Source organism: Bombyx mori, chromosome 25, assembly GCF_030269925.1.
Source record: "Bombyx mori chromosome 25, ASM3026992v2".
Classification (NCBI taxonomy): Eukaryota; Metazoa; Arthropoda; class Insecta; order Lepidoptera; family Bombycidae; genus Bombyx; species Bombyx mori.
Genome location: NC_085131.1, coordinates 12531597 through 12540899, shown reverse-complemented (window position 1 = coordinate 12540899; position 9303 = coordinate 12531597).

The following is a 9303-nucleotide window of genomic DNA, read 5'->3' as shown; positions in this document are numbered from 1 at the left end:
ACAAGGCTGACACGAAATGTTCATGTTTAATATTGTTAGCTTTTAATGTTTCTTTCGCAAAGGTTTTTTATTAATTAAATTAATGTTACATGTTGTCGATTGTAATTATTTATTTTTGAAGCCTTCAAGACAACAATCGGCTTGTTATTCTCCTATTGTTTTTCCCTGAAGCTTTCGCGTTAATAACTAAAAAAAAAGCTTTTCTGAACTTTGAAGTCACTAACCGAATTTATTATAATTAACCAAGGCAGTTGTTTTAACCGACTCGTATCAACGTCTGGAAATGTATAATAATTTCACCAAGACTACCATCCTACTGAAGGGCTGTCCCCTCTAACTGTTTTTTAAATAGAAATTGTTATTGATTATGTAGCAGCTTGTCGCTGTTACTATGCCATCGCTAAAATTGCCGGGTTATAACAGGTCCCAAAGATTTACTAGAAATCAAACGATTCTGTGAAATAAAAGACGTGTGGCATTCGGGGACTGCCGCGGTAAAGCTATTGCAAACCATTTTTTATCAACTTATGCAATTATAATTAGACACTAATAATTTAATATTAAAACGATAATAAAAATAAGACCACGCTATATTTATAAACATTAAGAAAAGCAAAACATTAACTGTCCCCTTCACACTCATAAGCTAGACCGTGTGAGAGAGAGATGGGCAGACTTTTCATCAGACATGATGATCATGCAGTGTGACGTCACGCCGCGCGCTTATTCACAAACACTACACCAGCGCAACGTGTGAATGTGTTAAACGCGAGCTACATAGTAGACGTAGTGGGGGTGTCAGGTTATTTTCGTTACGGAATTTCTTGATTCAGTCGCCGCGCTCAAGGCCCGCGATAGAAACTATGCAATAGCTTAACATTTTACAAGAATACTACATAGATTCGAAATACGATCCATATAAGTCGAAACAACGTTAACATTGACGAATGACTTCTACTATTTGTGGTAGATCGTATTGTTAGATCATAAAGGTGCCTAAAACCTTTTTTATATATTTAAAACGAAGCTATCACGATTCTTAAAGTGGTGGCATCTGCATTGTGATGTCTAACTGCTTCAATCAACTTGTTCTTGAAATTTTAAGGTACGTAAACATAAAAATAACGTAATAAAATAATGAGGCGCTCGCTCCTGGCCTTTTCATTTTTCATTATTATTATTATTTTTTTAATTGTATTTTTTTGACTTGTTTTTTCTTTTATTGTGAATATTTCTATTTATTAAAAAAAAAAAAAAAAATTGAGAAAAAACAAAAAAAAAAAAGCCCGCTGAGTTTGTTTCGCCGGTTCTTCTCAGGACTGTGGCTTTTTTTGGAACCGGCGGTAGAGTTAACATTGTTATTTGTATTTTGACATTCAACAAGTGTGTCATACTGACATCTAAGTTGAAATAAATGATTTTGAATTTGAATTTGAATTTGAACAAACATCCCAAGAATTAATAAAACACAAACGTTTCCATTAAATCTCCATACGTGACTGAGAACACCAATTATCTTGCTAATTAACAAGTAAATTGATACAAGATTTTTTTTTAAGAGATTTTATGACCTGGTAACTGTGACCTTTAAGTCATTTCTTATTTTAATCTATATTCTTAATTTTATGAAAAATGATATTATGGAGTGAAATGAAATGAAAATGATTAATTTGAGACATTAATCAACTAGGATGAAATTAAATGAGATGATATGAGATGAAATCTAATCTCAGTAAAATGGTGGTCATTTACTAAGATTTTTCAGTGGACTTTTTGGAGGATCCCGAGAAGTTACGTCCAGCGGCTTTGTTTCATTTTCCCACATTTGTGCACTTTCACAGATATTAAACGTTTAATAAACCACCATTATTACACATTTAAACCCGAAGAAACACTAAATAGACAAAATAAAACAAATCACACAACTTCACTCCTCGCGTTCCCGCCAAAAAGTCCATTGATACAAGAGTAGTCTAGTAGAGCATAGAGTACGTTAAATAAAATAAATATTGGAAACGTTGATGATAATAAACAAGGGGATTGTCTACTGTCTGGTGTTTCTACGAAAGTTTGCTAGGACCTAAATAAATTAAGGACTACGTGTTATGAATGTCGCAGGTAGTAAGCTATGTTGTGTTTCGTGATGTCTAGATGTTTCTTGAGTGCTGCGGATTTTAAGTATAAATAATCATTATAATAATTCTACAATACTGTCATGCTGTACATGTTTTCTGCTTCTATACTCCTCTATCATATACAATTTCTTCGCTCACTCCCCTCTTACACATATCGTTTTACATGCAATCCATCCATTTTTACCTCTTCTATAGCCTCTCACATTCATAGTTAACATTCTCTTACGAACTCTACTCTACTACTTACTCACTGTCATCTCGTCTCATTACATATCCATACCATCCCAAGCGCGCACTTCTCAACTTCTCTGTCACAAGTGCCACTTTCAGATCTATTATAATACAATCAAACAAATCTATTCTAATTCCATAATACTGTAATAAAACAAAATATGCAAATGCATGTTTTATGCATGCATGTAGTTGGATTTGCGGGGCGGCATTCCACGCCTTTCCAAAGGTGTAGACCTAGTAAACCTAGGAGGAATTGAAAGAAAAACGATAGAAAAAAGAGGTATTGTGTGACCATGCGGGCATCTGATAAAACGCCGTCGCTAAATTTAAGTGATAAGATAGCCATTTTACTGTACTATTGAGATTTCGGTTTCAAGAGTCGAAAAGCGAAATACTCGTTGTGATTTCTATGCGTTTAACCACTAATATTGCATGGACTGTGAGCTCTTCCCACTATATAAGAAAAATAACAAGTACCGCCGATCTCAAACTTTTTAATCGTAAAGATAAATTAAAGATGCTTCTTCCACCTCAAATTACATTAACTGACAGCGCCCATTGGCACTATATTCTTTTATCAAATTCAGAGCAAGATTAATGACATAAAGACGAATATACATTGACTCAGAATTTAATATCCTCCCAGCGAAATCCGTCTAAATTGTCTTAATTACCTAAACATATCTGATTTAGTTATACGTCGTTTGTCACCGAAGCAGGTGTCTTCCCTTAATTAGTATTATCCCTGGATCGATAGTTACAAGGCTCTGTGCTCGACATCTTGTAATACGTCACTCGAGATAAATAATGTTTAATGCTACGTAAATTGAGTGTTTAGTGTCTAATAGTCTGTGTTCTGTTGATTATGTGAGCCGCCGTATTTGGCTTTCCTCGCGAGTCGATATCCGGAGAGATATTGGATTCTTGGTATTAAAATTTCACGGATCAGTGTGCAATCTAAACTGAATTAGTGAAAGCTAGGGATTCAATTACGCGGTATGGAACAGTTTTTACGCTTGGCTCAGGTCAGGAGATTCCTCGGGGTGGCGCCGCGTGTCTGGTTGTAGTGTTGACCGCGAGAACCCCCCTACTCTGTCCAGGTTCTGACCCCGGACGGAGATCGGACGTCGGGTGTAAGAGTGCAGGGGAGTCGTTTAGTGGGTGGGCCCTAAAATCCTTGGGCCCGCGATCTGCTCTCAACACCTGCAGATCGTTAAGTCTCACATACCCCGTGCGCCCCCTAGGCGCGGGAACCTCGAAGGAGGTTCGGCCCTCGGCCCGAAAAAAAAAAAAAGGTCAGGAGATTTAAATTATTTTATAATTTAGAACAATCTATAATTTTGACGCATTAAGGAACTTATGTCGTTTATCTTAAGTCCTCAAATTAAATTAGTTTTAAAAGAGCCGTATTACTTATTCTTATGCTAGATATCGAATCTCGAGGTTGAAGAAGTATAAAAGAGTAAGACTTTGATTTATGTCTTGACAGCTGTCCGATTTGACAAGAGCTGTCGTTTCTTTATTACATCTGAATGGTTGTTAGGCCAGTAATGGATAATGTTATGAAGATTATGAATTCTTCTACGTGGAAACTTTTCACTCATATAGATTGATATCTTTTTGAGTAAACTTTTTGGTGTTTGACTCAATTGTGCAGTAGATATCGCCCGTGACTATTGTACCAAGGGTCGTGGGTTCGATTCCCACATCAGACAAGCATTCGTTTGGTGAACATGTTTGTTTGCTCTTCGTCTGGTGCTTATATCTCTATAAGTATATAATAATATTTAAACGAATACATAAGTATATTTGTTATTTTCTGGTACCCTAATGGAATCCTAAGGATCCACAGGGAATCCTAATTTGGAGTCGGATGATCGCGCGTGATTTGTTTCCAGTTATTTATTACTATTATTTTTCTGGAAATCTGTTAATTTTACGATTATGAATATTTTACTATAGTGAATCAAATATTGTACAGTAGCTTTTATATTACGAATAGCCTCGAGCAGATTGGTAGGCAATATGATTTGTTTGTACTCAATTCATGATTGGTATACTCAATAATTCGTGGGCGGGACGTGTATACCTACACACGACTCTATTTGGAATTTAAATTAAATTAAAAAATGAGTCTGTTTGTTCTTTAACATAAATATTCTATTAAGTTTTTTCAGAAAAAAAAAAAAAACTCTTACATGTAAAGCCTCTTCAATATGTAATTATTTTGTTTGATCTTACAGGTAATTACCTGATGTAGATTTGAATACAACACGGGTGAGTAACGTGACGTTAATCAATTTTTAATTTATCTTCTCCACCATCGAATTCTGCATTTTCTCCATCTTTCTGTAGAGCTTGTATGGTCAGAACTTTCTTCTACTTCTTGTTCTAACTTCACATTATGTGGGGAACTCGCAACATGTCATCTTATCAATAAGCATTTATGATAGTCGTCGTGGCCTAAAAGATAAGACGTCCGTTGCATTCGTATCTCGGATCGTATTCTCTCGGATCGTTTGGAGCCTCTGGGTCTGCGGAGGGACTTCGGTTCCCTCTGTATTTTGTACCGTATGTTCCATGGGGAGTGCTCTGAGGAATTGTTCGAGATGATACCAGCATCTCGTTTTTACCATCGCACCGCCCGCCACCGGAGTAGAGTTCATCCATACTACCTGGAGCCACTGCGGTCATCCACAGTGCGTTTCCAGAGATCTTTTTTGCCACGTAACATCCGGCTATGGAATGAGCTCCCCTCCGCGGTGTTTCCCGAGCGCTATGACATATCCTTCTTCAAACGAGGCTTATGGAGAGTATTAAGCGGTAGGCAGCGGCTTGGCTCTGCCCCTGGCATTGCTGAAGTCCATGGGCGACGGTAACCACTCACCACCAGGTGGGCCGTATGCCCGTCTGCCAAAAAAGGCAATAAAAAAAAAAAAAAAAAATCTAGTGATGCAACGCTGTTCGAATCCCGCAGGCGGGTATCAATTTTTCTAATGAAATACGTACTTGACGAATGACCTGATTGACTTTCACCGCGAAGGAATAACATCGTGTAATAAAAATCAAACCCGCAAAATTATAACTTGTGTAATTACTGGTGGTAGAACCTCTTGTGAGTCCGTGCGGGTAGGTGCCACCACCCTGCCTATTTCTGCCGTAAAGCAGTAATGCGTTTCGGTTTGAAGGGTGGGGCAGCCGTTGTAACTATACTGAGATCTTAGAACTTATATCTCAAGGTGGGTGGCGCATTTACGTTGTAGATGTCCATGAGCTCGAGTAACCACTTAACACCAGGTGGGCTGTGAGCTCGTCCACCCATCTAAGTAATAAAAAAAAATAAAAAACCATTTGTAATTCCGCACGGGTGGGTACCACCGCCCTGCCTATTTCAGCCCTGAAGCAGTAATGTGTTTCGGTTTGAAGGGTGGGGTAGCCGTTGTAACTGCCGAATAAAATGCATGAATGAAGCTAAATTAAAAACAGTTTGTTACAAAGCAATCGAGTAACTATTTGTTTTTAAGACTTTAATTTTAATAATAATAATAATAAATAAATATTTAGTAACAATCACGCCACGTTAACTGGTCCCGTGATAAGTTCGTAAAGAACTTGTGTTACAGGTACCAGATAACGGAAATAAATGTAAGATGTTTATTATAGACATACATATATTTAATAAAGACATTTATATTTATAATACAAATATCTTCCCTTGGCGGGATTCGAACCCGCGACCCCCTTGTGTAGTGACCATGTCACTTACCACTACACCAGACGCCCGATAAATTAGTTATTAATTAATTAGAATTTAGAAAATTCCACCAATCGTTCGTATGAAAATATCATTTTATCTGTAACGAAAATAAGTGTCGCCAAATTTCAAGCGAACACCGCTGATCAAGAGACGGGAACTTATTATAAAAACGATGCGAAACGAGATAGCATTGAAGGAGTTTCGTTTGACGGGCCTTCAATTTGCGAAAGGATCAAAGTTGCTATTTATTAGGGCATGAATCGATAAGGTTTTTCGATTGATGATTTTTTTTTTTTTTTTGGTAATTATGTTTACCGAGAAATTAGGATCTGAAACGTCTTGTGTGGTGTCTTTTTGAGATAGAGAAAAAATCGTATTTATTTTACGTTGATTAGATCTGTATTTGAGCCTATACAAAGTTGACTTATGCCTCATTATTCAGAAACATGTTTTTAAGCTATTGCATAGATTTTATCGCGGGTTTTGAGCGCGGTGACTGAATCAAGAAATTCCGTAACGAAAATAACCTGACACCCCCACTACGCCTACTATGTAGCTCGCGTTCAACACATTCATACGTACGCTTGTGTAGTGTTTGTGAATAAGCGCGTGGCGTGACGTCACACTGCATGCGTATCAGGAAAAGTCTGCCCAACTCTCTCTCTCGCGCGGTCTAGCTTATGAGTGTGAAGGGGACAGTTAATGTTTTGCTTTTATTAATGTTTAATATAGCGTGGTCTTGTTTTATTATTGTTTTAATATTAAATTAGCATTGTCTAATATAATTATATAAGTTGATAAAAAATGCTATGCAATAGCTTTACCGCGGCAGTTCCCGAGTGCCACAAGTTTGTTTTTTTATATTATTTTTTATTATTTCTTGTCTATTGATTCATTTATATTCGAATGGTTAATGGAGTTCATGGACGGATTCAAACGAAAATGCTGCTGGCGACTTTGAGAGCTCTCAAAGTGAAGTCTCAATATTGGTGTATAAGAACTGATCCACCTTTCAAACTGGTAGGCACGACTGCCTCTGTGCTTCTCTGTAAATAGTAATATCTACTACGCGAGCTCACAATACACGAATCCACTATTAACATTATACACAACTAAACTGACAAGGCCCTAATCTTATTACAGCTACTTACTGTGAAACTCTGTCCATCTTCTAATTCAAACAAAGAATTTTAAATTTACCAAGGAAAAATCTCTCCCGAAATTATACGCAGCTAAATTCCTTTTTTTCTTTTTTGAAATTCCATAAACCAAGACCACAGATTATAATCGCGAACCGAACCGGCTTCACGGCGGATGCCTCCGACAGTCGTCGATTTAAAACAAACGCGTTTTTCATGTACGTTAGATATTTCATTGTGGCCTTAATTGCGTAATGCTTTTACGATCGCAACCCTGTGTAACTAAGTAATAATTAAAACAAACTTAATAACGAATACCTGTAAAATGAAGCCTCGATTTGAAGAGGACATAATAATATGGTTATTCTATGGTTATGCGGGAGCATATGTGTATGTTTCCTTTGCAGTATCATCAAAGCGTATAGCCCACTGAGTTTCTCGCCAGATCTTCTCAGTGGGTCGCGTTTCCGATCCGGTGGTAGATTCTGCGAAGCACTGCGGTTTGAGCCCCGTGAGCTCACCTACTAGTTAAGGTGACGCTGAAATGGCCTCTTAAGGCTAGCAGGCTTGGTTTAAACTTGGTTAACTGGTGGTAGTACTTCTTGTGAGTCAGCGCGGGTAGGTACCACCGCCCTGCCTATTTCTGCCGTGAAGCAGTAATGGGTTACGGTTTGAAGGGTGGGGCAGCCGTTGTAACTATACTTCAGATCTAAGAACTTATATCTCAAGGTGGGTGGCGCATTTACGTTGTAGATGTCCATGGGCTCCAGTAACCACTTAACACTAGATGGGCTGTGAGCTCGTGTACCCGTCTAAGCAAAACAAAAAAAGGAATACTAGGAATCAGGCAACACTTTCATGTATTTTCTGATTAATAACCGAATAGACTAAATTTATTTTTATGGAGTGCACAGTATGTTGCGGCACGGATAGATATCACCAGCCTGCATGTTCATGTTACGGCTTGAAAAATTGAAGAACCTGTATGCAATGCAGTTGAGATTTCGATATTTTGTTTCAAGGTGGGTGGTGGGATTCGTATCGTTATATCTATGGTCTTCTATTAAATAATGGGCACGACTCCGATCGGGTTGTAGATTCTGCGAAGCAAACAATCGTGGACACAGGGAGCCGTGAATACCTTACGCCAACTTAAAAAAAAAAAAAAAACTCCAATAGCTCTAATAAACTCTAATATTGTTGGATTATTTCGACGATTTCGATTGTTTTGGAGTTTAATAACTTTAAATTTGTTTAATAATTACAGTTAATGTTATACTTAATTTCCACTGCACAATCTCTTAATTGGTGTATTCATATTGAAATTGCACAATAAAAACGAGTCCGACGATTAAAAATTAATAATAATCTGTTAAAAAACTCAATTTCAATTACTATATCGTTTAACAATTGAGCCGTTCCGGTTAATATCGTTTTTATCATCCGTACAATCAATAAAAGCATCCGGATGTCCCATAAAATTGATTAATACGTCAGGATGTGGACGCTCGTATGTGATAAATGATCCTGGGGACTGGGACGTCGCTTTTTAAACTTCACTGACGAAGGCAACGAAATAATGAAGCAATAAAATTACTAATTATCAAATAATAATTACAGGAATTTTAAAGACTCTTCATGTTTCGGATTTTTGGAACGAAGTTCCTTATGGGACGATGCGGAGGGGTACGCTAACCGGGAAAAAACGTCCGTAACGTAAGATTTTTGTTAGTAATGTACAGTGTATGATTTAACTTTGTAATGACGTACAAAAAATAACATATTTTTTTTACATTCATTGACCATCCCAGAGCGTTGGTTTACGCAATACACTAACTCTTATGCAAACAACCGGGAATGAAGTGTACCACAATAAGTTCGCACGTTACCGAATGACCGTGGGTTGTTGCGAAACCTCCAGTTTTTATTTTCTTTATACCTCGAATAGAACTTATCCGGTGTCCCACGACACCACACATCTTTTTTTTTAACACTCATCAGGACATTGCTGTTTTCCCGTGATGTGGTATCTATTGTC